Source organism: Gopherus evgoodei, chromosome 6 (assembly GCF_007399415.2).
Source record: "Gopherus evgoodei ecotype Sinaloan lineage chromosome 6, rGopEvg1_v1.p, whole genome shotgun sequence".
In the NCBI taxonomy this organism is placed as follows: Eukaryota; Metazoa; Chordata; order Testudines; family Testudinidae; genus Gopherus; species Gopherus evgoodei.
Genome location: NC_044327.1, coordinates 54,267,166 through 54,289,926, shown reverse-complemented (window position 1 = coordinate 54,289,926; position 22,761 = coordinate 54,267,166). Strand labels below are relative to the sequence as shown.

Here is a 22,761-nt window from a genome sequence, read left to right as displayed (position 1 = left end):
CAAAATTATATTGTCTTGCACTGTACAAAGATCTATATAGTGTAAGCTCATAAAAATTGCCTCCTCCCTCAATGTGAAGATATGCAGAGCTCTTTGCCCTCCTAGTTATGAATTGCACAAAGTGGGTTTTGGAATAAACAACAGATAAGTTTATTAATTACAACAGGTAAATTTTAAGTGATTATAAGTGATAGCAAACAGAACAAAGCAGATTACTAAACAAATAAAACAAAATACGTAAACTAAGTTTAATACTCTAAAGAAACAGGTTACAAATAGTAATTTCTCACCCTAAATGTTGTTTTAGGAAGGTTGCACAGTTTCTGCAGCTCAGAGTTCCAGTTATTTCTCTGTTTCCCCTGTCTCACCCTGAAGTCAGCCCTTGCCTTTCCTCAGCTTAATTCCTTTTTTAGTTCAGGTGTTTTTAGCAGTCTTCCTTCTTGGGCAGGATGGTAGTGGAGAAGAGTCTTGATTAACTCACTTCCCAGCCTTAAATAGGACTTACATAAGTTGTGAATCCTTTCTTTCCAGTGGAAAAATACTAGCAGCGACCAAGGTGGTACTCTGTACCAGGTGATGTTATCACATGACCTTGCAGTGTTAAAGCCACCATGAAACAAGGTTTATTTGTAACATCCAAAAGAAGAAAATCCAGGAAGATGAGAGATCAGCATCTTCAAAGATTCATTTTATTGTCTTTCAGAATGGCCCACTCAGGCTGATTGCCTACTGTCTGGTGGGCGTTCCCCAAGTACCTACACAGTTGTAATTGTTACATAATGAATATTCCTAACTTCAGATACAGAATTGACACTTGCATATAAATTGGATAATCACATTCAGCAAATCATAACCTTTCCAATGATACCTCACATGACCCATCTTGTATAAAACATATTTTAGTTATGCCATATTCATATCACAACAATATTTTTATGAAGAATATGAGATGCAGCGTCACATCCTCCACTAAGAGCATGCCCAGCAAGGGAGAGTGGACATGGCTTCTTGGGCCCAAAGCAGTTTGTTAACTCTTGCATCACCAGTGAGGGGTTGATACACCCCATCACAGAGTGTACATAATTACAGGAATCTAACTCAGGGTGAACACTGAAATAAATTTAATCATTTAGTGAGTTTTTTACAAGTGTCTGAATTTTATATCATATTTGTATTTTATGTCATAGGTACACACATGCTAAATGTTACCATCCCTCTAGCAACTATATTGCTACCTCTATATAACACCACCCAATATAACAAGAATTTGGATATAACGTGGTAAAGCAGTGCTCTGGGAGGCGGGGCTGTGCACTCCAGTGGATGAAAGCAAGTTCAATATAACACAGTTTCACCTATAACGCGGTAAGATTTTTTGGCTCCCAAGAACAGCGTTATATCAAAGTAGAGGTGTAGTAAAAATATATAATAGAACTATAATTGAAGAGATTAATAATATCAAAGTAAAACTATTTCCCCATGTTTATTTCCCCACACACACTGTTCCTCACAATTTCTTGACAAATGCTGCAAATGGACCATTTTGATTACCACTACAAAAAGTTTTTTTTCCTCTCCTGCTGGTAATAGCTCACTTTAACTGATCACTCTTGTTAGAGTGTGTAAGGTAACACCCATTGTTTCATGTTCTCTGTGTATAGATATATATTCCTATTGTATTTTCCACTGCATGCATCCAATGAAGTGGGCTGTAGCCCACGAAAGCTTATGCTCAAATAAATTTGTTAGTCTCTAAGGTGACGCAAGTACTCCTGTTCTTTTTGCGGATACAGACTAATACAGCTGCGACTCTGAAACCTATCAATTTAATTGTTGACCGTAGAAGACAAATTATATATGGGATATTGTTAGTAATTGTTTTATTGTCAACAGTTTGTTCAATCAAAATTACTGAAAACTCTAGGCAAATCAAATGATTTTTCTGTATGGCAACAAGGTAATTTGTATCCATTGAGGTTAGTTTATAACATATGACCCTGTGAAATGTTGATATAAAGTTATACTGATGTTTCATTATTTATTGTATATACTCTTTCCTCCAAATTTAGCAATTTCTAGGAGGTTATTCAATTGATCAACAGTGGAAGATGGTGGTAGCTCAAATGGTGAAGAAATGTTCTTGTTGCACAAACATAGCTCTCAAAAACTAGTATTTGTTCATATGACTTCTTGTTTTCTAGGTCAGTGGCATCGCCTAAATACAGTTCTTAAAATATTCCTTAAGGAGAAGGAAGCCACGTAAAAACCACATGTCTGAGGAATCAGTTGTGATCTTCTTATTAAGATACTGTATTTAGTGTCCAGGGTCAAGGGCAAAGTCCTGCAGTCCTTTATTTTTCATTGAACTCAATTGAAGTTTAGACCAACTAGGACTGCAGGATTTGAACCAAAGAATTTCTGGTTAAATTGGCGAAAGATATTCAAGAGGTAAATAGCGAAAAAGAGAAACCTCTTTAAAATAAATGTTATACGAATTTTTTATTTGATAAAGGTGGTATATGACAATTGACTGTAGCCTTCTCCTTATCATCTCAACATCAACATCATGGGAAATGACAATACATACTTCCCCATGTAGTCCCATACATTTGCCTCAACCCTGAGAGATCACCATTAGGGATAAGTGTATAATTCACTCACCATATCTATTCAGATCTTTGCTAAGACTACCAGATTCTTTGCAAAATGTTGGCAATTATACCGGTGCTTTGTGTGATGTGAGCATTTTTTCATAGGAAAAGACTAGACCATCACATTAATTTAACACAGGCAGACTCATGGTAGAAATATGCAGTTAGTGGGCTGGATTTGAATTTATGACCGAGAGTGGAAAAGTGAAGACATCTTTTATTCATCTATTATTTTATAAAGAGAGAGTATTTAACACCGGGGACAAGACTGGCAATTAGATGTTAAGAATAAACTCACAACAGCAAAATAGAGAGTTCTATGGAAAGGCAATAAGACTTTCATTTTCAGATTCTATCTTCATATTCAGTGTTTTCCCCACCATTAGATTATGTTTCTTTTGCAAGAGGGAATAATTTCATTTGGCTGGTTTAGGGATATGAGGAAATAGAGTCAGGCACCATATTCTGCTGTTCCTGACAGTAATATCAAACAACAAATGACAAGCTTACTCTCGTCTGGGTCTATATTTACCCCTCAGTCAAAGAATGAATGAATGAATTCTCCACTCTGCACCCAGTTCACTTGCTGCAGCTCCCATATAATGCTCGCTGTCTGCACTTGCCATCAGAGACTGAGACCCATTTAGCCTACCCTGTGATATATTCAGGCAGATAGAGTATTTAAAAGTATATTTTTTCTGATTCCACTTTACTTTCTCACTTCATTTTACTTTGGCTCAAAAGTTTGGTGAACGTGCTGAGGTTTTTTAGCAAAAATGTGAGCATGTATTGGCCATTAGGTTGTATTCCTCAAATTATTCAGGTCTAATTTGAACACCCAGGGAAATTACTGTATTGGCATAATCTAGCTTTGTTGTCTGGTTAATTCATCATACAGATAAAGAGAAGTTGTACATTTTACTCCCATACTTATAATAGTTATATAAGGAATTAATTATAGTTATATATATATAATTAGTTATATAAGGAATTAGCCATAATAGGGTGAAATCCTGACACCCACCCCCCTACCCCCACTGACCTCCATGGGTATTATGCCATTGATTTTGATGGGGCCAAGATTTTACCCAATGTCACAGGGGCCTCAGCTCAATAAAGCACGTAAGCATGTGCTTAAGTCCCACTGAAATCATATTCACTCTTTGTATGTGATTAAATTAAATGGCATTAAGTATTCTGAATGAACCTTTTCTCTTAGTACCATTAGTCAGTTCATGCACAAGTGTTTCAGGTAAAAGTCTGTCTCTCTTGTTGCTCACTAGAAACAGAGGTTGCCTTGCAATTTCTTTAACAATCTTATAAAAACAAAATGCTGTGGACAGAAAGCTGTAATTAAGAATGTTAAATTATCCACACCTCTCATAGCGGTGAGAGTGCTTCATTCACTGTTTTGGCAGAGACTGGAACATGGATGAGGACAAGTTGACTGCAGTTCAGTCCAGATAAAAAGGAGTTGGTGCAAAATGGACAAGGGAAGGAACCTGGAAGTATAGTAAGGATAATTTTTGCCCCTTTCATTGAGGATATGTGCCTGCTTTCATTATAAATGTTTGTAATTTGGGGGTACTGCTGGATCTTTGGATATTGTTGAATCTTCAGTTATCATACAGCAGCAATGGCCAGGACGTTTCTTTTTAGATTAGGTTTGCTTTTTCATATGCAGCTGGCCAGGATATTGTGACTATTTCTTTTGGATGGGGGCCTTGGTACTGTGACTTCTGCCTTTCTTACCTTTCAGATTCAATTACAGCATTGGGTTTACATATGAAAATAGCTTGCAGGCTGAAGTGAACACGGGGTCTCTCTTTTGAAGTGTTGTTTTTCAGTGCAAACACATGGCATCTGTGTGATGTGCTCTGTAGCGACTGCCTGTTGATTTCCAAGCGAAGTTTAACTTGTGGGTTTTATAGCTCAAAATCACAAATGTTTTGGGATCTGCCTATGAGGAATCGCCCAGCTGTCTCTGTTATTCTAGCAAAATTGCAGTCAGTGTATGTGCTGGGAGCAGAGTCCCAATTGTTTAGAAGAAAGGGTGTTTTCCATGTGGGATTCTGAAATAGCAAATTCACTCCCTCTCTGCCATATCAATTTGGGCTGAAATAACTGAAATTTCTGTCAATTTGGTCATACTGCAAAGGTCATCTCTTTCCCCTGGCCTCTGGGGTGGAAGGATGTGATGAGGGCAGAAATTTACAGCTGGCATCTCTTTTGTTTTCTTTCTTGTTTGGGGAAGGCTTTTGCATTTAGTTTTGTTTGTACTGGTATCATTGCCATTTTAATATGCAGCAAAGGCACCTACAGGAATGAATAAGCACTTTATGTCCTGCATAATTCCAGAGAATTAATTAATTAATTAGTATAAATAAACCAGTCCCAGATTATTACACATTCTTGAGCAACAAGCTGTAAGTTTTATACAAATGTTAAAGATAAAGAAGGAAATATGAAGCTCAGAGGCCAAAAGCACAAACCCATAGGATTCTCTTTAGTCGCGAGCAGCTAATTAGTGCTAGAGGTAAATCAAAGAACACACAATCTGGAATATACTGATCCTCTCCACAAAGGAAATAAATGTGACTTATTCCACTTTGTATTAGTAGTGCAAAGGTCATTAAGCTATTGGCTGGAGTAAAAGGCAAGCAGAAGGTAATCAAACTGATAATATAAGAAGGTCTACTAGGATGATCCAGGGAATGGAAAACCTATCTTATGAAAGGAGACTCGAAGAGCTTGGCTTGTTTAGCCTAACCAAAAGGTGGCAGAGGGGATATCTGATTGCTCTCTCTAAATACATCAGAGGGATGAATACAAGGGAGGGAGAGGTGTTATTTAAGTTAAGCACCAATGCAGACACAAGAACAAATGACTATAAATTGGCCATCAATAAGTTTAGTCTCAAAATTAGACAAAGGTTTCTAACATCAGAGGAGTGAAGTTCTGGAACAGCCTTTCAAGGGAAATAGTGGGGGCAAAAAACCTAACTGGCTTCAAGACTGAACTTGATAAATTGATGGAGTGAAAGGAATAATGGGACTGCCTATAATGGCATGTGACCCATTGGCAACTGCCAGTAGCAAAAATCCCCAACAGCTGGAGACGGGACACTGGATGGGGACGGCTCTCAGATACTACAGAGAATTCTTTCCCAGGTATCTGCTTGGGGGGTCCTTACCACATGCTCAGGGTCTAACCATCACCATATTTGGGGTCAGGAAGGAATTTCCCTCCAGTTCAGATTGGCTGAGACCTTGCAGGAGTTTTGACTTCCTCTGTAACATGAGACACGAGTCACTTGCAGATTTAAACTAGTGTAAATGGTGGATTCTCTGTAACTTGAAGTCTATAAACCATGAGTTGAGGACGTCAGTAACTCAGCCAGAGGTTAGGAGTCTATTTCAAGAGCGAGTGGTGGTCTATGGCCTGCAATGTGCAGGAGGTCAGACTAGATGATCACAATGGTCTCTTCTGGCCTTAAAATCTATGAGAGAGAGAAAATGCTATCATAGAAATTGCTGAGTGCTTGGTATCTTTTTGGCCCTCTAACTTGGTTAGCATTTTTTTCCCCACTGGTATTTGATGCCAACAATTAGCACTTCAGATTAGAAACCGTTCAGTAAGTCCATTTTGGATTGAATGGACTATTAAGATTGTGCCTTCAGGCTGTTAACAACTTTAATAAGAGAATATAAAAGAATGGAAAATACCTTAGGATGGTAAGTTATGCATGACCAACAATTTCAGTATAAATTAAAAAACAGAGATTAATTGTATTAATTACTTGAGCAATTGCTGATGAAGCAGCAGCCCGTGTTGGGGAACAATGCTTTTGAAAGCATTACTGCCAGTGATGAGACAAAAGAATTGGATTGCATCTAGCAGTAGGAACAGAGAGAAACAGAGATATACTTGAGTGCATCAACCAGGTAAGCAAACTTGGCAATGTTACTGAAATGCTTAAAAACTGTGACAAATATACAGTGCAGATGCTGCCTCGTTTTCCTTTGCAGCACTCTGTTTTTCTCACATTGTGGAGCTGTCATCCCCATTATCCTGCTTTTCATGTCTTTGGTAGGAGACGTGTCTTTCTGACTGGTTGTGAATATGCTTCTTAAAGTCCTAGAAGGCTCCATATTGTTGAAATAGAGTGGCAATATCATGTTGCTGTGGTTAACAGTGGTATTGTGCAACATTATCATTTCTCTTCCACTGCACACACTAAAAGGAAGCAGAGAAATTTTTGCTATTTCATAGAGAAAATGTATAAAGAATAAAGTCCAAAAAAACCTGTCCAACACTATTTTAGTGGAATCCATTTCCTCAGCCTATTCACATGAATAGGTCTCTGAGTCATGGATATGTCTCTTAACGCACCTAGCACACTTTTGGGTACTGAATAAATATGCCAAATGAATATTTATAATTATTACTACTTTGCTTGGGCATCAGGTGCTGACAACTTTGAATAGCCGTTGACTTCATTCTGCTCAGTCCATGTACAGATTCTAGCATCTTTCACAGCAATGTATTGTTGTGTTGTTAGGTCTATAGGAATTCCTGTAGTAGTTAATCAATTAATTGTGATAGCTTGCTTCCATATGTAATAATTGCACACAATATTCATGTGTAGTCTCCACTGGATATATGCTTCTCATAGGGCCATGTCTACACTAGCACTTATGTTGGAAAACTTTTGTCATTCCGGGTGTAAAAAAAATACATCCAAGAGTGACACAAGTTTTGCCAGCATAAGCTGTCATGTGCACAGCACTATGTTGGTGGGAAACACTCTCCTGCCAACATAGGTACCGCCATTCATTGAATTGGTTTTATTATGTTGACAGGAGAGGTCTCTCTCACTGGCATGACACGGCTACAAGAGCACTCTAACAGCGGTACAGCTGTGTCAGTGTAAGCTTGTTAGTGTAGACATGGCCTTCATCCCCTTACACTATAAATCAGGGCAGCTTCCTTATCTTGGTCTGTAGGGATGCTAGGAGGGGAAAAATCAAATTTGTCTTTAAAAATCAGTTAAATCTTATCTAGGACCACGAACATTAAAATCCTTATTCATAACTGTGTGGCATCACTACAGGGAAGAATTAATTGGGTTTGTATAATGTCTGGTTCTGGGATAATTACAGCCCTATAATATTTTTCCCCATTATTTAGTGATACATGATTAATTCCACTATAATATAGTTTTTTGTCTAGGATTATATTGCAACAATAATATAATTATTGCAATTATATCATACTATAATAATACAATTTTACAATTATAGAATAATAATATTTTATTATTAGTAGCAATATTTATTATTATCTACCTTTAAAAAGCACAGTGGTTGTGGACCAAAATTGTCAAAGTTGACTAATGATTTTAGATGTCGCCATTTTTGGGTACCCAACTTAAGACACCTGACTTGCGCATGATTTTGAGAAAATAATGAGCACCCATCATATAACACATAGGTACCAACTCCATGGGTGCTTCAGGGCTGGAGCAACCACAGAAAAAAAAATGGGTGCTCAGCCCACCAGCAGCTCCCCCCGCCTCCCCTGCAGTGCCTCCCACCTGCCAGTGGACCCCGCTGATCAGCTCCTCCCCTGCCCTCCCAGCGCCTCTTGCCCATCGCAATCAGCTGTTCAGCAGCATGCAGGAGGCACTGGGGGAGGGGGAGGAGCAGGGATGGGGCACACTCAGGGGAAGGGGCAGGAAAAGGTGGGGCAAGGTGGATTGGGGGTGTAAAGAGGGGTGATGGGAAAAGGTGGGCAAGCATGGAGGTTTGGGGGAAGGGATGGACTGGGGGCAGGGCCTGGGGCAGAGTGGAGGTTGAATACCCCCCCAAAGTCGGCACCTCTGCTATAACATTAAGGATTCTTTAAGATGTCTGACTTTGTGCACCCAAAACAGAGGCACCCCAAAGCACTAGTCACCTTTAGAAACTGTGGCCTATGTGGTGACAAGTAGCCATTCAAATTTAGGTGGTTGTTACTTTGTATGGTTGTGTTTTGTTTTAGTTTTTCTACTGAATGCTCCTGTGATTAACTACTTTAAATTACTTATTTGGTCTTCATTAAGGCACTCATCTTGCTAATCCATTAGTTCCATTAAATGACTGTGTTAAAAACCCCCAAACCACAACAAAAATCATTCTACTGAGCTTTATAGGAAACACAGGGAGAGAATCTCAGGTAGTTTGTGTATAGAAGCTGTTTCAAAAACTAATTGTTTTTTAAAACAATCCTTCCCACAATTATTGAAAACAACTGATATCCCTTTATCATTCTGTCCCAAACTTATCAGCGAATATTAAGTGACTACCTAGCCTTCTTTGTGCTGTGGTTCTTGTAATTTATACAAGGCACAAAAAGATAAGCAATTAGATCAAGATTATGTTCCTCATTGAGGTTATCCACACTCCTTTAAGACTGTGTCTATTTCTGTCTGTGTCATTTATGAAAACTCCGCCGATACCTTGACTTCTCTCATACAATTTAGGATTCCAGTCTACACTGCACTCTCTTCACTCCACAATAAAGCCTTATATTTCTATGGGACAAATAACAGCTTCCTTTTCCTTCCAAAATAAATAAATAAGGCTATGTCTACACTGACAATTGAATGACAAAATGTTTGTCTTTCAGAGGGGTTAACCCCTTCACCCCCAAGACAAAAGTTTTGCTGTGACAAACGCCAATGTGAACAGCGCGTTGACAGCAGGATGCTCTATTGGGAGTAGACTTTTTGTCATCAGGAGAGCCAACAAACAGTGGCTACACAGCGCAACTTTCAGTGGCATGGCTATGGCGACACGCCCATGTAGCTAAAAGCTGTGTAGTGTAGACATAGCCTAGGGTATAACTATGCTGCCTACATTGCAGCGCAGCCATAGCAGTGCTGTGATGTGGGCAGTGTAGACATGCATTATCGCTGGGGGAGAGGTCTCCCAGCAATAAAAAGAACCACCTTGAATGAGTGGTGGTAGCGCCCGGCAATAAAGCGCTGTCTATACTGGTGTTTTTCAGTGCTAAAACTTTTGTCACTTGGGCGAGGGGGCGTGACAAAGAATTACAAATAAAAAGTAGAACAGGTGTTAAGGCCATGCACATAATGGAGAAATAATCAGCAGAAAATAGGAGATGCAGCACATAATGAGGGGATGGAATTGAGTGACAGAAGTGATCAAGTCAGAGCAACTGTAACTACTTTCCTACGGGCGAGATAAGGCTCACTTATAGGCTTCTCTGGCTAGTCTGTACCTGTTTGCTAATGAATTGTCACTTTGGTATTGAATACAGTGTTATCTACCAGTCAAGGCAAACGTGTCCAGCTGTAGGCTCTGGTTCTATCTAACTCAGCCAACTAGATGCCTCTGATAAACATTTCTATCCGCAAAAAATCGGTATCTTGCTGAAGGCCATTGGCCCTTGCTTTCTAGTAGATCTCAATTTGAAGCAATATAAATGCTGATTCTCCTCATTCACCAGCCTCAAGGTTAATAATTCCAAAGATGTACGGAGCAAAGACCTTATCTTTGTACACTGACTAGGCAAATCAAGCCCTGGAGCTAATTGTGGCTATTAATAATAGAAATGCCAACATGGCAAACAGTCCAAAGATTTTCTGTCTTTCCTAGACTCCAAATGGGAAGATATGCAGTAAGTTCCAGGTGTATTTCTTATTGACCAGTGATGGATATTCAACTATTTAACATTCAATTATCTTTTTGGATTCCTCCTTTTACGTCTCCCAACTCACAGCTTCTGTTTTTTCTGACAAGGAAATAGAGTAAAATGCAGGAAAACAGTTAAAGATTTTTGATACTGTGGAGATGGGCGTGGCAGGAAATCTTTAATGGAATAAAATAGACTAAATACAATGAAATTTAGAAACCTTACATTTGTGTATGTTTTCTTGCTTTTTTCTTTCCCCATCTCTTCATTATCTTCTCTTTGTTTCCTACAGGCCCTCCAACCTTTATTCCTTTAATGTCTATGCATCTTTATTTCTTTTTCATATTTCTTTCTATTGTTTTTCTGTCTCTCTTATAAAACTTATATTCTCACTTCTTTCTCTCTCTCTCCTCATTCCTGATATTTCTCTGCCTTTTTGCTCTCTCTCATGTCCCCATTGGTGTTTCCCCACCTCTTCCATGGTCCTTTCCTCACTCTTTCTCTTTCTTTTTCTCCCATCTATCTTCCTGCTTCCCATTCTCCAAGTATAAGGTCTCAAACTGTGGAGTTTTCAGCCTGGCCTCCCCTGCCCTCCAGTAACTCCAGACTCTTTTGTACATGACTGCAGGCCTTATTCTAATTTTGGCAAGACTGAGGGTAATTGTGTGGGGCATGGGCTGTATATGTGTTTGTGTGTGCTTCTACAAGTTGGTAGCAGTGACTTTCCCTAACATGAATTACTGCTTCATTACCTACCTATTAGCATCTCATGTAATGTCATTAGCAGCAGCATGATAAAATCCAGCAACAACCTTTTATTTTCCAATTCAGCTAAATCCCCTGCAGTTTTAGAGTGCTATGCCCTGTCAGTTTCATAGACAAGAATGAATTTCAAATCAAATATCATTTTGATAACAGTACCCTTCAAAAGAGGAGAACACATTGAAATTCATGAGTTTTAAAGTATCAGCATGGGGTAAAATAAAATCGCATAATTGTAAATTGGAATTGATGGTTTTCCATATATAAAATATCAGAGGGGTAGCCATGTTAGTCTGGATCTGTAAAAGCAGCAAAGAATCCTGTGGCACCTTATAGACTAACAGACGTTTTGGAGCATGAGCTTTCGTGGGTGAATACACACTTCCTCAGATGCATGTAGTGGAAATTTCCAGGGGCAGGTATATATATGCTAGCAAGCAAGCTAGAGATAACGAGGTCAGTTCAATCAGGGAGGATGAGGCCCTGTTCTAGCAGTTGAGGTGTGAAAACCAAGAGAGGAGAAACTGGTTCTGTAGTTGGCAAGCCATTCACAGTCTTTGTTCAATCCTGAGCTGATGGTGTCAAATTTGCAGATGAACTGAAGCTCAGCAGTTTCTCTTTGAAGTCTGGTCCTGAAGTTTTTTTGCTGCAGGATGGCCACCTTAAGGTCTGCTATAGTGTGGCCAGGGAGCTCTCCTACAAGTTTTTGTATATTGCCATTCCTAATGTCTGATTTGTGTCCATTTATCCTTTTCCGTAGAGACTGTCCAGTTTGGCCGATGTACACAGCAGAGGGGGCATTGCTGGCATATGATGGCGTATATTACATTAGTGGACATGCAGGTGAATGAACCTGTGAACTTCAGGACCAGACTTCAAACTGCTGAGCTTCAGTTCATCTGCAAATTTGACACCATCAGCTCAGGATTGAACAAAGACTGTGAATGGCTTGCCAACTACAGAACCAGTTTCTCCTCTCTTGGTTTTCACACCTCAACTGCTAGAACAGGGCCTCATCCTCCCTGACTGTGATGGGGACATGGACACATACATTCCTGAAAGCATGGGCTGTGGCAATTGGGACATCATGGCAGCAGTAGGGCTTGTTGATAGAGTGGAATGCCGATTCTGGGCTCAGCAAACAAGCACAGACTGGTGGGACCGCATAGTGTTGCAGGTAAGGGATGATTCCCAATGGCTGTGAAACTTTTGGATGCATAAGGCCACTTTCTTGGAACTCTGTGAGTTGCTTTCCCCCACCTTGAAGCACAGAATACCAAGATGAGAGCTGCCCTGACTGTTGAGACGTGAGTGGTGATTGCACTGTCAGGCTTGCAACGCCTGACTGCTAGCGGTCAGTCAGGAATCAATTTGGAGTGGGCAAATCTACTGTGGGAACTGCTGTGATTCAAATAGTCAATGCAACCATTAACGTTCTGCTATCAAGGGTAGTGACTCTGGGAAATGTGCAGGTCATAGTGGATGGCTTTGCTGCAATGCAATTCCCTAACTATGGTTGGGCGATAGATGGAACACATATCCCTATCTTGGCACCAGACCACCCTGCCAACCAGTACATAAACCACAAGGGGTACTTCTCAATGGTGTTGCAAGCACTTGTGGATCACAAAGGACGTTTCACTGACATAAGCGTGGGATGGCTGGGAAAGGTGCATGAAGCTCGCCTCTTTCGGAATTCAGGGCTGTTTGAACAGCTGCAAGAAGGGACTGTTGAAATGACAATAGTTATCCTTGGAGACCCAACCTGTTATGCTCATACAAAGCATAACAGGGAAAAGTCAAATATGCCACATTTATTGAAAATACAATGGTTAGCATATGCTTTTCAGTCTCTCTCTTTCTCTCTCTCTCACACACACACAGAGTCCTCCCAGTCTGTTGTAGCTCGAGTCAATCTAATGGCCAGTTAGATTGAGCACAAGTGTGGAGCTGGGCTCTTGTCAGTCGCAATCTGATGCTCTGAGGCTTTGCAAGACTGAACCCAGAGTTCCATGGCAAAACACCTCAGCTTTATAGTTGTAAATTCCCATTTGAGTCCATGCATTTTGCAATGTCATCCTGTAATCATTAGTCTTTAAGCGGTGTTAATCTTGGGGTTTTCTACTGTTATCATTTGATGGTTATTGTCGGGCTTCCCATCGTTATCTCCTATTTGTTGTCTCACCTTCGGGGGTGCCTGCCTCACCTCTGAGGTCATCAATGCTGCCAACATGTTTAGCATTGGATACAATGGATGTTTTCTGATTGTCTCCTGGTCTTTCCAAGTCTCTCTCACTTTTTCTTGATCATCTGGACATTTGTGATGGCTTTCGCACCTTACCTTTTCCTGAAGCATGCACTCCTCATTCACACAAACAATCTCTTACAGAAACCTTCAAAGGTGTACAGACAGCAGTATTTTATATTCAGCAGACTACATTGTAAATCAAGCCTTGCTAAATCTTATAACTAAAACAATTCACATTGGGGCTTCAGGCTCTCAACGTTCCTCTAATCTCCTTAACATAGACACAATACAAGATCCTGTCTCTTACTTACTAAAACCTTAAAACAAAGAAATATATATTTAACTAGAGTGCCTGATTTGTAATACATATAGAAAACCATAGTAGACATTATAACTTATCCTAAAACAAAAAGGTGACCATAATCAGTCATAGGGATTCTTCTGGTCTGTCATTCCTTTCTACTATTCAAAAAGGGTGGCTGGCAGGATAAAATCAAATCTTACATTAATTCTCATAGTACAATTATAAAATCCTGATCCTACATGCCTACCCCTTGCTACCATGGCTCATGAAGCCATACACAGGCAGCCTGGACAGTAGTAAGGAGTAGCTCAACTGTAGACTGAGCAAGTGCATAATGGTGGTAGAATGTGCCTTTGGATGTTTAAAAGCTTGCTGGTGCTGTTTGCTGACTAGTTTAGACCTCAGCGCAACCAATATTCCCATTGTTATTACTGTTTGCTGTGTTCCATAATATTTGTGAGAGTAAAGGGAAGATGTTTATGGCGGGGTGGGAGGTTGAGGCAAATCACCTAGCTGCCAATTTTGAACAGCCAGACTCCAGGGTGATTAGAAGAGCACAGGTAGGTGCGCTGCACATCAGAGAGGCTTTCAAAAACCAGTTTCATGACTGGCCAGGCTCGGTGTGACAGTTGTGTGCTTTTCTCCTTGATGCAAACCCACCCCCTTGGTTGATTTTTAACTCCCTGTAAACCAGCCACCCTCCCCTCTTCTATCACAGCTGGCAAAGGAAATAAAGTCACTATTGTTTTGAAACCATGCATTCTTTCTTTATTAATTAAAAAAAAGGGAGATAACTGGTAAGGGAGGAGGGAAGGACAAGACTACATTGCTTATTGTAGCCACGCTACAAATCAAAACTGTTTGAAAGACGGCCTCCTGTTGCTTGGGCCATCCTCTGGAGTGTAGTGGCTGGGTGCCCAGAGCTGCCTCCCCCCACTCCACGTTCTTGGGCGTTTGGGTGAGGAGTATATGGAACTTGAGGAGGAGGGCAGGCGGTTGTATAGTGGATGCAGTGGCGGTCTGTGCTCTTGGCTTTCCTGCAGCTCCACCAGTCACCTTTTTTTTTTTTTTTGCTCACCCATTAACCTCAGCACTGAATCCTGCCTCTTCTCAATGTGCTCACTTAATGCTTTTCTGGACTCTTCCACTGAATGCCTCCATGCCTTCACCTGTACCCTATCAGTGCGGGAGGACTGCATGAGCTCGGAGAATATGTCATCGCGAGTGCATTTTTTTTACCTTCTAATCTGCAATAACCACAGGGACAGAGTTGATAGGGGGACCAGGGGGAAACATTTGCACCTGCTGAGGGATTAAAAAGGAGAGTAAAATTTAAGATGATCCATTTCTGAGAACAAAAGGGAGACTCTTTCACAGTGAATCAAGCAATTCACAGCAGACAGAACATGTGCTTTAGGTATAAGGTAGCATTTTGCTTTTTATATTGAGCACCTGCCGGTATGGCGACACATCACACATGGCTGGGCAACAGAATTCGGTTTCCAGGCAGCCATGGTAAGCCAAAGGGTACATGGGTTTGGCTTCTAATGCCTTGATAACATGTGAGAATGTTTTCAAACTGCAGTGCCCTCATTTCCCATAGCAAGCAGTGCTGGTTGGGTTTGCCATTTATAAGAAGGGGCGGAGGTTTTTGGGTGGATGTGCTGCACACACCTTCCCCCACCCCCTCCTCATAACTATTTGAGATGATCCCTTCAGCCCTCCCCCTGCCGCATGGCTATTCTCAAGGATGATCTCTTTTAGCCAAGCACAAACAGCCCAGCATGAACGGGGTCCTTTTACTGTTCCCTTACAAAAATTTCCCTATTTCAACCAGGTGACCATGAATGATATCACTCTCCTGAGGCTAACACAGAAAGATATAGACTGAATATTGCACAAATGCGACCAAAAAGCAGGACCATTCGCTGCCATGCTTTGTGCTGCAATGATTCCAGACTATTTGCTACTGGCTTGGTGTGGTAGTGTCCTACTGTGGAGAACAAAATAAGGCAGCCCTCCCCAGAAACCTTCTGCAAAGGCTTTTGGAGTACCTCCAGGAGAGCTTCATGGAGATGTCCCCAGAGGATTCCTGCTCCATCCCCAGACACATTAACAGACTTTTCCAGTAGATGTACTGGCCACGAATGCATCCCAAGTATTCAGGGCAAATCAAACATTAAACACTATTGCTTTTAAACCCTGTACTGTAGTTACAAATGTGCACTCACCAGAGGGGCCTTCTCCCCCTTCAGGGTTGGGGATCCCACCTTGAGAGGGTATTGGCTCCAGGGTCATGAAAAGGTCCTGGCTGCTGGGGAGAACAGAGTCACTGCTTGCCTGCTGTGCATTTTCCTCCTTCTTCTCCTCTTCCTCATCCACAAGATCCTCCTCCATGTTGCGTGAGACTCCCCCCTTGCAGGTGTCCACGGACAGTGGTGGGGTAGTGGTAGGGTCCCCCCCTAGAATGCCATGCAGCTGATCAAAGAAGCAGCATATATGGGGTTCTGACCCAGCGTGGCCATTTGCCTCCTTTGTCTTTTGGTAGGCTTGCCTGAGCTCCTTGACTTTCATGCGGCACTGCTGTGTGGCCCTGTTGTAGCCTCTGTCTATCATGCCCTGTGCGATTTTTGGCATATATATTAGCATTTCTTCTTTTTGATCGGAGTTCTGCCTGCACAGATTCTTCTCCCTATATAGCAATCAGTTCCAGTGTCTCCCATTCGCTCCATGCTAGAGCTCATTTGCAATTCTGGGGGGACTGCATGGTCACCTGCACTGCTGAGCTTGCCACACTGACCAAACAGGAAATGAAATTCAAAACTTCCCGGGGCTTTTCCTGTGTACCTGGCTAGTGCATCAGAGTTGAAACTGCTGTCCAGAGCGGTCACATTGGAGCACTTTGGGATAGCTCCTGGAGGCCAATAATGTTGATTTGCATCCGCACTACCCCAAATTCGACCCAGCAAGGTCTATTTTAGTGCTATTCCCCTGCTGGGGAGGAGTACAGAAATCGATTTTAAGAGCCCTTCAGGTCGACGGAACGGGGTTGCTTGTGTAGATGCATTCATTATAAGATCGACCTAATGCGGCTAAACTCAACCTAATCCTGTAGTGTAGACCAGGGCTTAGAGTTACACTATGGGTATGATCCAAAGCCATTGAAGACAATTTTCTCATTGGACTTAAATGCCAAATTTTGCTCTTAGTTATATGAGTACATGGATAATAAGTTCATTGAAGTAAGAATTTGTCCCTAAATTCAGTTCTGGTGTAAATTAGTGCAACTTTATTGATGTAGACTAAGTTGTGACTTCTTACACTAATGCTTTATGGGCTGGGTTCAACTTGTTTTTCTCCTGTACCCATTGAGTCTGCTGGAATCAACAGTGATTTGTTCTGTATGGTTTTTTTTGACTCAGGGGAAATATATGCATTTTAATATATGAATAGACATTAGAGCTTAGGCAACAGAGATGCAGAACATGTATCATTATAAATAAACTGGTTTCTATTGCTAGGAATTTTAGCAAGTAAAAATAAATCTCTTGTAATACAAAAATTGAAATTTAGCACCACAATAAGGCACTGTTTCACCACAATAAGGCACTGCATCAAAACATATTATCAGGCTTTAAATAATGCCATGTGCTTTAGCACCAGAATTTGCTTGTGATTTTTTTTTTTTAAATCTGGGCAGGACTTTTTCTCCTGCTGTGGCATCTAATTTTGAAATCCAGTGTTATCGTATAGATTTGAAAAAAAGACATTTCCACTTTCAAATGTTTAGTAGACTCATTAGCCACTGCAGTAAATTGGTTGTGCAGCTCACATCTGACATGTGAACTAGACATCTGACAGATCTTTTAAATTCTACTTTGATGGCAGCATTGTGGGACACACAAGTCTTATCTACGTAACAATTATGAATGAGTCAAGGGGAACCCAGTTACAGCACAGTTATTTCTTGACCCAGTTTCAATTCTGTTAAAAGTTGCAATGTAGATGGAACCTAACTGCTACTCACTGATCCCTTGCAGTGGTACTACTGGCAACCACAGAGGAGCATCTTGACTTCTCAGGCAGAGGATGGCTACAGGGGGCAAGATAAGAATAGAATGAAAAGGGCAATTATCTAGTGATCCATCCCATGTCAACCAGTCCCAGCTTCTTGGAGTCAGAGGTTTAGGGACACCCAGGGCATGAGGCTACATCCTGACCACTTAGGCTATAGCCAGTGATGGACCTATCCTCCATGAAGTTATCTAATTTTTTTATTAACCCAATTATACTTTAAGCCTTCATAAGTTCCACAGGTTGACTCTCTGTTGTGTGCAGAAATACTTCCTTTTCTTTGTTTTAAAACTGCTGCCTATTAATTTCATTGGGTGACCTCTGATTCTTGTGTTATGTGAAGGGGTAAATAACACTTCCTTATTCACTTTCTCCACACCAGTCATGATTTTGTAGTCTTCTATCATATTCCCTCTTAGCTGTCTCTTTTCTAAACTGAACCATCCCAATCTTTGTAATCTCTCCCCTCAGGGAAGCTGTTCCATACTCCTAATCATTTTTGTTGCCATTCTCTGTACTTTTTCCAATATTACTATATCTTTTTTGAGATGGGGCAATCAGAATTTCCTGACGTAGTCAGGATGTGGAATTATACAGTGGCATGATGATATTTACTGTCTTATTAGTTATCCCTTTCCTGTTAGCTTTCTTGACTGCTGCTGGACATTAAGCAGATGTCTTCAGAACACTAGCAATGATTCTTTCTTGAGAGGCAACCGCTCATTTAGACCTCATCCATTTGTATGTATTCTTGGGATTATGCTTTCCAGTGTGCATTATTTTGCATTTATCAACGTTGAATTACATCTGCCATTTTGTTGCCAATCATCTGATTTTATGAGATCCCTTTGTAATTCTTCACACTCTGCTTTGGACTTAACTATCTTGACTAATTTTCTATTGGCTGCAAACGTTGCCACCTCACTGTTTACCCTTTTTTCCAGATCATTTATGAATATGTTGAATAGTATTATTCCCAGTATAGATCCCTGGGGGAATACTACTATTTACCTTTCTTCACTGAAAAGCTTACTATTTATTCCTATCCTTTGTTTCCTGTCTTTTTAACCAGTTACTTATCCACGATAGGACCTTCCCTCTTATCCCATGACTATTTACTTTGCTCAAGAGCCTTTAGTGAGGGACCTTGTCAAAGGCTTTCTGAAACTCCAAGTACATTATATTCATTGGAACACACTTGTCCACTTGTTTGTTGACCCCTCAAAGAATTCTAATAGATTGGTGAGATATGATTTCCCTTTACAAAAGCCATGTAGATTCTTCCCCAACAAATCGTGTTCATCTATGTGTCTGATAATTCTGTTCTTTATTATAGTTTCAACCAATTTGCCTGGTATTTAAGTTAGGATTACTGGTCTGTAATTGCCGAGATCACTTCTGGTGCCTTTTTAAAAATAGGCATTACATTAGCTATCCTTCAGTCATCTGGTATATACACTGATTTAAGGTATAAGTTACATACACAGCAGTTTTGCAATGTTATATTTGAGTTTCTTCATAACTATTGGGATAATCCCATCTGGTTCTGGAATTTATTACTGTTTAATTTACCCATTTGTTCCAAAACCTCCTCTACTGACACCTCGATCTGGTACAGTTCTTCAAATTTGTCATCTAAAAAGAATGGCTCAGATGTGGCAATCTCCCTCACATCCTCTGCAGTGACCAGCAATGCAAAGAATTCATTTAGCTTCTCTGCAATGGCCTTGTCTTTCTTGAATGCTCCACTAGAACCTCAATTGTCCACTGATTGTTTGGCAGGCTTCCTGTGGCTGATGTACATAAAAATAATTGCTGTTAGTTTTTGTGTCTTTTGCTAATTTCTCTTCAGATTATTATACTTACTGTTTTTTCTATCTGAGGTACATTTAATCTGAGCCTCTATTATGGTGTTTTACATAGGAAGAAGTTGCTAGATCATACTCCAACTGCTCCCCATCCTGCCACTGACACATCCCTTCAGTGGCACTTTCTGCTGCTCTGGACATTCACTGAACATGGACTCAGGGTATATTAATGGGACCTACTTTTTTATTTTATTTTAACTATATTATACCCTACCTTGACAGAGTAGGTACCTTAGAAGTTCTGTTTATGTCAGCAAAATCGTGATGTCAATTCAGAAATAATAATAATAACAGAGAAAAATAATTGTGTACAAATTAACACAATAAATAACTTTGTTTTGAAAATATGATCAATTTAATTATTACTGCCTGGAGCAGTTCTCTATTCTCAGAAGTGTTCCCCTCTCTCTAGATCCTACATTTAAAAGCTCAGCTTGTTCATAAATGTGTCATTTCAGACTAATCTGTATGCTCAAAGCAACCTACATGTTAGTGTGCTTTTAGGCGCAAGATTGATTGAGTGAAGACATCAGAAGAAACCTTCAGTTACAGTAGATATCAGCAAAATACCAGGAATTAGACTGCAGAGAAGTCATATGATTTCAGTGTGCATGTGTGTGTGAAAAAGATAGAGATAGTGTGGTACAGGCACTCTGATTTTTCCAGCTTCAAGAGTCTGGCATGCTGCTTTTTCCTGGCTATAAGGAGGAGGCAGTGCTGTTTATTCATATAACTGCAAATCACAGGAAATAATTCAACAAAGGCTTAAGGTTCTGCAGTGTTTTAAAACTTTTTTTAGGGTCCAGTGCTGTCCATATTGCCATAGGCATGAAAATAGCTGTAGAATTCCCAGAGGCGCCCCACGGAATTCTATCACCAGTGTCTGTTCTCTGTAAAGAAAGTTTTCTTGTAGGGTGACCTACATATTTCTGCTTTGCTTTCTAGCTAGATCTTTGTATCCCTCAAAAAGGAGCTTTATCTTTCTACAGTAATGTGAGGCAATAGTGCAAAATATGCAAAAGTCCAAATTCTGTTCTTCTGTTACACCCCAGCAACTGCCACTGAAGTAAGTGGGTTTTCATCAGTGTAAACTTGAGAAAAACTTGGTATTTTGTTCCAGTCACATATGGTCTTCAAAAGTTTGGTCAGTTATTTAGTAATGAAGAAAACTATGCAAAATGTTGAGGCCGGACTATACACTTTTTTATCAATATTCAGACCCTCTATTATAGCGTGAAGGAAAACATCTCTCACCATCTCCAAAAACAGTCACATGAGGAGATTAAAGCTAATGTGGCGAGAATAAAATGAAGATAAGATCACAGCTGTCAGTTTATGAGAATATGCTTTTAGTATTTTCCAGCTGCAACTTAGTGAAGTATGGTGATACTGTTGTGTCTGCCAACTGCTGGCCAGACATTTGAACAGACTCATTGAATAACTGATGTCTGGACTAAGTAGGTCAGAAGGGTTGCCTGGGTATAACTTAGACATAATTTTTCTACTTCTTTTGCATCCTGACTTACAGATTTGAGCCAATACTCTTATAGACTATAGACAGCAACTGTTCTATATGGGACCAAGAAGACTGTCTATGGCTGAGCCAGTTATACTACTACTACTTTTATAGCCACCCTCCTCCAGGATGAAAAGTGCTTTGCAAAGGGGGGAAGGTGGTAAATAATATCCCCTCCTTTTCCCTTGTGGCTCATAAGAAGTCAGTTCATAGTTGTTCATAAGAAGTGAGAACTGTATAGTCAGCTTCTTTAGTGTAGCTCCACTGATGTCAGATCTGGAAAATGAGGCACAGAGATTTAAATGACATTCCAATCACGAATCAGTGACAGCAGTGGAAATAGAACCCAGGTCTCCTGGCCCCCGTGCTGATGCTCTTATCTAGTGACTATATTACCTCCTTGGGCAATGACCATTGCAGGAGCTGAGAAATCCTGTCAAAACAGATTGTAAACATTATGCTGGATTTTCTTTTTTTTTTATTGTAAAACAAAGCACTTTATAAGTGACAAAAGCTGCTTCAGTGACGCACTCATCAAATGAAGTAAATCCTGGATGATGACTGGTATTTAGCATTTCTTCTAGGACATTGCTGAACATAAAAGAGATCTGAGTTTCTAGCACACAGACTTCTATTCTACCTTCTGAACATTTTTAACCTGCTAATTTGAACGTGAGAACCCAATGGTAATACAAAAATGACCCTTTATTTTTCCATCTGTACATCACTTTGTATGAGTTTTTAATAATTCATTAAATTTTCCTCACCCTTTGTAACACGTGAACAATGAGGAATAACTTTTGAAAAATGTGAGGTGTCATGATATAAATTCAGGCTCAAAGAATCTCTCTTAAAGTGAGGGCACTGTACAGTTTCTGGTTTTGAGCAGCTACTGAACAATACCATAAAAACTAAAGGCCAGATCCTCAGCCCCACCAAAGCTGCTTTTTGCTCCTCCACTGGTATCAAATAGCCTTAAACCCATCCTAGAGGATGTGCAAGAGATTCCCCTAACGTAGCAGAATAGGCTCATGGATCAACAAAACAGCTGTCTATACTGGCCCTATGGGAACAGGGAGTGAGTTGTCCATCCTTATGCCCTGACAAATATAATCCTTAGCTTGGATCAGTGAGCAGCCAGCATAATGTAACTCCACATTATGATGGGAGGCTGGCCTAGTACGTGTAAGCTCAGGATCAGGAGAGATCACATTATTTGTGCACAGCCACCTTCTGAGTATCAGGGGCACAAAGGCCAAACACTAGGATCTGGACCTAAAAGCAATCAACGTGTCATTGCAATATATTTTTCTGATTCAATTCTAAATGATTTCATTAGAGATATTCCACAAGTATCTTGACCTGACATGGTTAATAACTGAACATAATTGCACTGATTATTTCACTTGGGCTAATGGATGTATGCTGCTACCCTTAAATCACAACTTTAATCTGTCCATTTGTTCATTCATGGGGTCATTTCTAATCAAATGTTATTCACAGCTGTATCAAAGATGACAGCATCTGGAATCAAATTCCCATAGTTGCTGAGTAGTGCTAACTGGTCATGATGACACTATTTGTACTTGCCAATATTTCACTGACCAATTAAAAATGTAATAACATAGTTTAAACTTACC

General features: G+C 40.3%; 1 long non-coding RNA gene across 1 annotated transcript; it reads left to right on the top strand.

The window, feature by feature from the left end:
- Window positions 1-1,730: 1,730 nt before the first annotated feature.
- Window positions 1,731-21,946, top strand: LOC115653750. Its single transcript, XR_004000999.1, has 3 exons — window positions 1,731-1,832; window positions 10,328-10,338; window positions 21,936-21,946. It is a non-coding gene; the product is annotated as an uncharacterized LOC115653750 (long non-coding RNA).
- The last annotated feature ends 815 nt before the right edge of the window (window positions 21,947-22,761 follow it).